Below are 6,000 nucleotides of genomic sequence, written 5' to 3' on the forward strand. Positions count from 1 at the left end.
TTTGCTCCTAGAGTCTTTAGGGTCCTTTATGTATAGAATCATGTCATCTGCAAATAATGATAACTTGATCTCTTCCTTTCCAATATGTATCCCTTTTATGTGTGTTTCTTTCCTTATTGCTATGGCTAAGACTTCCAAAACTATATTAAATAAAAGTGGGGACAGTGGACACCCTTGACTTGTTCCTGATTTTGGAGGAAAACTTCTAGTTTTTCCCCATTTAGTAATATGTTGGCTGTAGGCTTGTCATAAATAGCCTTTATTATATTGAGATGTGTTCCTTCTATTCCCAGTCTCTGTAGGACTTTTATGATGAAGGGATGTTGGATATTGTCAAATGCTTTCTCTGCTTCCAATGAGATGATCATGTGATTTTTGTCCTTCAACCCATTTACATAATGTATTACATTTATAGATTTGTATATATTGAACCATCCCTGCATCTCTGGGATAAAGCCTACTTGGTCAGGGTGAATGATCTTTTTGATATACTCTTGTATTCTGTTTGCCAATATTTTGTTGAGAATATTGCATCTATGTTCATGAGCGAGATTGGTCTGCAATTTTCTTTTTTTGTTCCATCTTTGCCCGGTTTTGGTATCAGGGTGATGCTGGCCTCATAGAAGGAGTTTGGTAGAATTCCTTCTTTTTCTATTTCCTAGAAAAGCTTAAGAAGCAATTGTGTTAGCTCTTCCTTGAAGTTCTGGTAAAATTCAGCAGTGAATCCATCTGGGCCTGGGCTTTTTTTAGTTGGGAGATTATTGATAACTCTTCAGATCTCCATGTTTGTTATAGGTCTATTTAAGTGAGTTATCTCATTTTGATGTAATTTTGGTAGGTCATATAAATCAAGGAAATCATCCATTTCTTTCATATTTTCATACTTTGTGGAGTATATGCTTTTATAGTAAGTCCCTATGATTTTTTGAATTTCTCTGAAATCTGTTGTGATGTTACCTTTTTCATCTCTGATTTTATTAATTTGTGTCTCTTCTCTCTTTCTTTTGGTCAGATTTGCTAAGGGTTTATCAATCTTGTTTATCCTTTCAAAGAACCAACTCTTTGTTTCATTAATTATTTGGATTGTTTCTTTTGTTTCTATTTCATTAATTTCTTCCCTAATCTTTATTATTTCTTCCCATCTACTGATTTTTGGTTTGCCTTGTTTTTCTTTTTCCAAGGCTTTAAGGTGAAAAATTAGGTTGTTTACTTGCGACCTTTCTAATTTCTTAATATAGGCACTTAAGGCTATAAATTATCTCTTAGAACTGCCTTCATTGTGTCCCAGAGATTTGGATATGTTGTGTTCTCATTATAGTTTGACTCTATAAATTTTTTGATTTCCTTCTTGATTTCTTCATTGACCCATTCATTATTTACTAGTGTATTGTTTAGTTTTCATGATTTTGTGTATGCTCTATAGCCTTTCTTGCTACTGATTTGTAGTGTAATTCTATTGTGGTCAGATAGAATGCAAGGAATTCTTTCAATTTTCCTGAATTTTTTAAGATTTGCTTTGTGTTTTAATATATGGTCTATTTTAGCAAATGTTCACTGTGCTGCTGAAAAGAATGTATATTCTGCAGCCTTTGGATGAAATGTCCTGTATATATCTGTTAGGTCTATTCCTTCTATGACCTCATTTAGTCCAGATGACTCTCTGTTTATTTTTTCATGGGATGACCTGTCAATTGATGAGAGTGGGGTGTTAAAGTCACCCACCACCACTGTGTTTGGTGTTATCTGTGACCTTAGTACTAATAGTGTTTCTTTTTTGATGAATTTGGGAGCCCCCATGTTAGGGGCATATATGTTTAGGATTGTAATGTCCTCCTGTTGGAGTGTGCCCTTAATCAATATAAAGTGACCTTCCTTATCTTTCTTGGCTAACATTGGACTAAAGTCTACCTTGTGAGATTTTATGCTATCAACCCCTGCTTGTTTTCTAGGCCCATTTGCTTGAAACACTGTCTTCCAACCTTTTACCCTAGTATAATGTCTATCCTTTGTAGAAAGGTGAGTTTCTTGGAGACAACAAATTGTAGGATCCTGCTTTTTTTTTTTTTTTTTTTTTGAGGTAGGGTCTCACTCTGGTCCAGGCTGACCTGGAATTAACTCTGTAGTCTCAGGGTGGCCTTGAACTCACCGCGATTCTCCTACCTCTGCCTCCCGAGTGCTGGGATTAAAGGCGTGCGCCACCACACCTGGCTGGATCCTGCTTTTTAACCCAGTCTACAAACCTATGTCTTTTTGTTGGGGCATTGAGGCAGTTGATATTAAGAGATATTATTGAAAGGTGTGTATTTATGTTTCCCTTTTTTTTTTTTTTTTTGTATTTTCGGTTCTACCTGTGCTCTCTGGTGTTAACTAGTATTTGAGTATTGCTTTTTTTTTTCTAGGTTCTTTATATGTGTGCTTTTCCTTTTCTTCAGCATGTAGGATTCTATCAAGTATTTTCTGTAGAGCTGGTTTTGTCTTCAAATTCTCCTTTAACCTGCTTTTGTCATGGAATGTCCTTATTTCTCCATCTACTTGAATGGATAGCTTTGCAGGATAAAGTAACCTTGGTTGACAGTGTTGTCTTTCAGAATTTTGAATATATTACTCAAAGCCCTTTTGTCTTTTAAAGTTTGTGTTGAATAATCTGCTGTAATGCTGATGGGCTTTCTTTTGTAGGTAACTTGATTTTTCTTTCTAACTGCTTTCAATATTTTTTCTTTGGTTTGTGTGTTTAGAAGTTTGATTAGAATATGGTGAGGAGAGGTTCTTTCCAGGTTTTGTCTGGCTGGGGTTCTAAAGGCTTCCTGTATCTGCATTGGCACCTCTTTCCCAATTTGGGGGAAATTTTGTTCTATGATTTTGCTGAGGATGCATACTATGACTATGGAGTGGAATTCATCTCCTTCTACTATGCCCAGAATTCTTATATTTGATCTTTTCATAGTGTCCCAAATATCTTGAAATCCCCACTCATACTTTTCCATAAGTTTGTCTTTCTCTTTGTTAGACTGTATTAGATTTGCCACCTGGTCTTCTAGCTTAGATATTCTGTTCTCTCCTTCATCCATTCTACTGGTGAGATTTTCTACAGAGTTTTTTATTTCATTAACTGTGTTCTTCATTGCTAGTAATTCTGCCTGGTTTTTCTTTATTATTTCTATTTCCTTATTTATGTCTTGTATTGCCTTCTTTATTTCATTAAATTTGTTTCCTGCGTCTTCTTTGATTTACCTCTTTGATTCCTTTGATTTCCTCTTTGATTTGTTCTTTGATTCCTTTTATTTGTTCTTTGACCTCTTTGAACATATTTACAATCATTCTTTTGAAATCTTTCTCAGGCATTTCCTCTAACTTGTTCTCACTGGAGGTCATTTCTGATGCATTAATACTTTTAGGTGAATTTATATTGTCTTGCTTTTAGTGTTATAATGTATTATTTTTTGGATCTTGGATTAAGTTAATGCTTGGATTTTCTAGCTAGCTGAGTATTCTTAGCTGTATCAATTGATTTGATGTTATATATTTTCAGGGTAGGAGCTTAAGGTGTTAGGTGTGGCTCTTAATACTCTCAGAGTATCTACAAAGGTGTTCCTAGGGGTTGAGTTTTCCTGCTATGGGAGTACTTAAGTAGGCTGAGTGGAATAAAATACAGGTAGATTCCAAAAGTTAACTAAACACTGTACGCATTCAATCAAAAACAGCCCCACGTATGTATGCAAGAGTAGTTATTATAACAACCAGATCCTCTATCAACAAAGTTGTTAAGATTTCTGGTCTGTTGAGGGATCCAAGTCAGCTTGTGACCAAATGAGACCCTTCCCTGGTGCAATCCCAGTTACCTTGGATGATTTTGGTCTCAGTCAAGTTGCTGGCTGGGTCGTCAGGCTGCTGTTCTGATTTCTGGAGCTGGGCACTGGCTTTTCCTGCAGGGCAAACCAAGTCTGGCAACTGTGGCCCTGCAGATCAGCACCCCCGCTGCTGGAACTGCTGCTGCTAAAGTTGCCACTGCTGGGTCTGTCAACACTGCTGCTGAAGCTGCTGCTGCTGGACCCGCCATTGCTGCTGCCACTGAAGCTGTTGCTGCTGGGTCTGCTGCTGCTGCTGCTACTGGATCTGTTGCTGCTAGGGCCAATGTTACCAGTGCTAGAGCCACTGATGTTGCTGCCAGACTCTGCTCCTGCTTGGGTCCCACTGTTGGCTCAAGTTGGTGTGGCCAGGTCCTAGGACTGTTGCTCTGTTCACTGGAGCTGGGCACAGATGGTGGGGGAGGGGAGGGAGCCTCAGCTACTCTGGTTCTCTCGCTGTTCCACGTGTTCTTCTACCTCGTGGTCTGCTCCTCCATTGCTAACTGTCGCTCTTCCTTCACATTTCCTGAGTTGTGGAGAGCACTGGTGTGAGTGGAAGCTCCCCTCACCTGGCTTCTCCTGCAGCTTGAGCTGAGTCTGGCGGCTTTCTGGTTTGCCACCGCCGCAGTTGGTGGAGCTGCCAGGGCCACTTTTGCTGGCCTGTGCGGGCTCTGGATGCTCTGGATCTCTTCTACTTCTCCATTGCAGCTTCAATTTCCTACAAACCTCACTTTTTAGTAAAAGTGTGTATTTTGCTGAGTTTTTTTGGTCTTTTTCCCCCCTAGGCTGCTTTGGCGTGGTACCTATGCTGCCATCTTAACCGGAAGTCCCCCTCTTTGCTGGTTTTACAGACAAAATGGCTAGATTGAAAGCCTTTTAAAGATTATTTTAAAGAAAATATTTATTTATTTGAGACAGAGAGAAAAAGGCAGGCAGGTAGAGAGAAAATGGGCACATCAGGGGCTCCTGCCTCTGTAGCTTCACATGAATGTGTTACTTTGTGCATCTAGCTTTAGCTGGGTAGTGAGGAATTGAGCTCAGGTCATTAGGCTTTGCAAGTGCCTTTAACTGCTGAGCCATCTCACCCCAAATATTATTTTTTTGGTCTGAAAAAAATTTGCACAGCTAATTAAAAATATTTTTAATTAAAAAAAATTAAAAATAAAAATTTAAAAAATATTAATTGAAAAAAAATAAAATAAGCACAGCTAAGCATAAACAAGCAGATGCAGTACCAGCCTCACTTGAAAGCAGTATTAGAAATCCAGTCTTTCAGGAACCATCCCAGACTGTCTCTAGGATCCTGGTGCCCTCTGAGATTTGGGGGCCATTGTTCTGAGATAGGTTGTTCTTGAGGATGTTTCAGTGAGATTTTTTTGAACATTACTTTCTTCATGTACACAAGGCATTTATGAATTCTTTGCCTCCAATTATAAAAAGTTGCCATGGGATAACTCCTACTCTCCTCAGGAATTTCATATTGTCAAATTGCTTTCCCTAAAATGAACTTGTATAAAACACCTAAAGACTTCTTAACAGTAAACTGAGTATTACTTCAGGGAAGCAATTGAGGAGTCTGAAGAGATGGCTCAGTGGTTAAAGATATTTGTTTACAAAGCATGTCAGCCCAGGTTTGATTACTCAGTATCCATGTAAATCCAAATACACAAAGTGGCATGTGCATCTAGAGTTCATTTGCAGTAGCATGAGACCCTGATGGTCTCCCTCCCGTTACCCAAATAAATAAATGTAAATAAATAAATCTTTTTAAAAGTCAAGCAATGTGACATAGATGAGATTTATTTGAATTGAGAAGGGGAATGAAACACTAGACAAGAATTAAGACAGCCAACAGGTCTTCTTCCTTCACAGCTCCAATTAACATGGTAGGTCCCCAGCTGCACATGAAAACCATCTTATGTTTAATCCCAGGACCAGCCAGTGTAGGCCATTTGTAGGTAATATTGGTCAGTGAGTTAAAAGTTCCATGTCACTGAGCATATCTATGTTTGTTTTGAAACTTCATTTTAATCTATCAGAGGAGAACAGGAATAAAGTATGTCTTTCACAGTGTGGCTGTAGCTAATAAATTGAAATCATATGTATCATATATGTAATATGTGTCAACAGATTAAAGTAAGGTATCTCTTTTCTG

The sequence above is a fragment of the Jaculus jaculus genome, chromosome 2, assembly GCF_020740685.1.
Source record: "Jaculus jaculus isolate mJacJac1 chromosome 2, mJacJac1.mat.Y.cur, whole genome shotgun sequence".
NCBI classification, from domain to species: Eukaryota; Metazoa; Chordata; class Mammalia; order Rodentia; family Dipodidae; genus Jaculus; species Jaculus jaculus.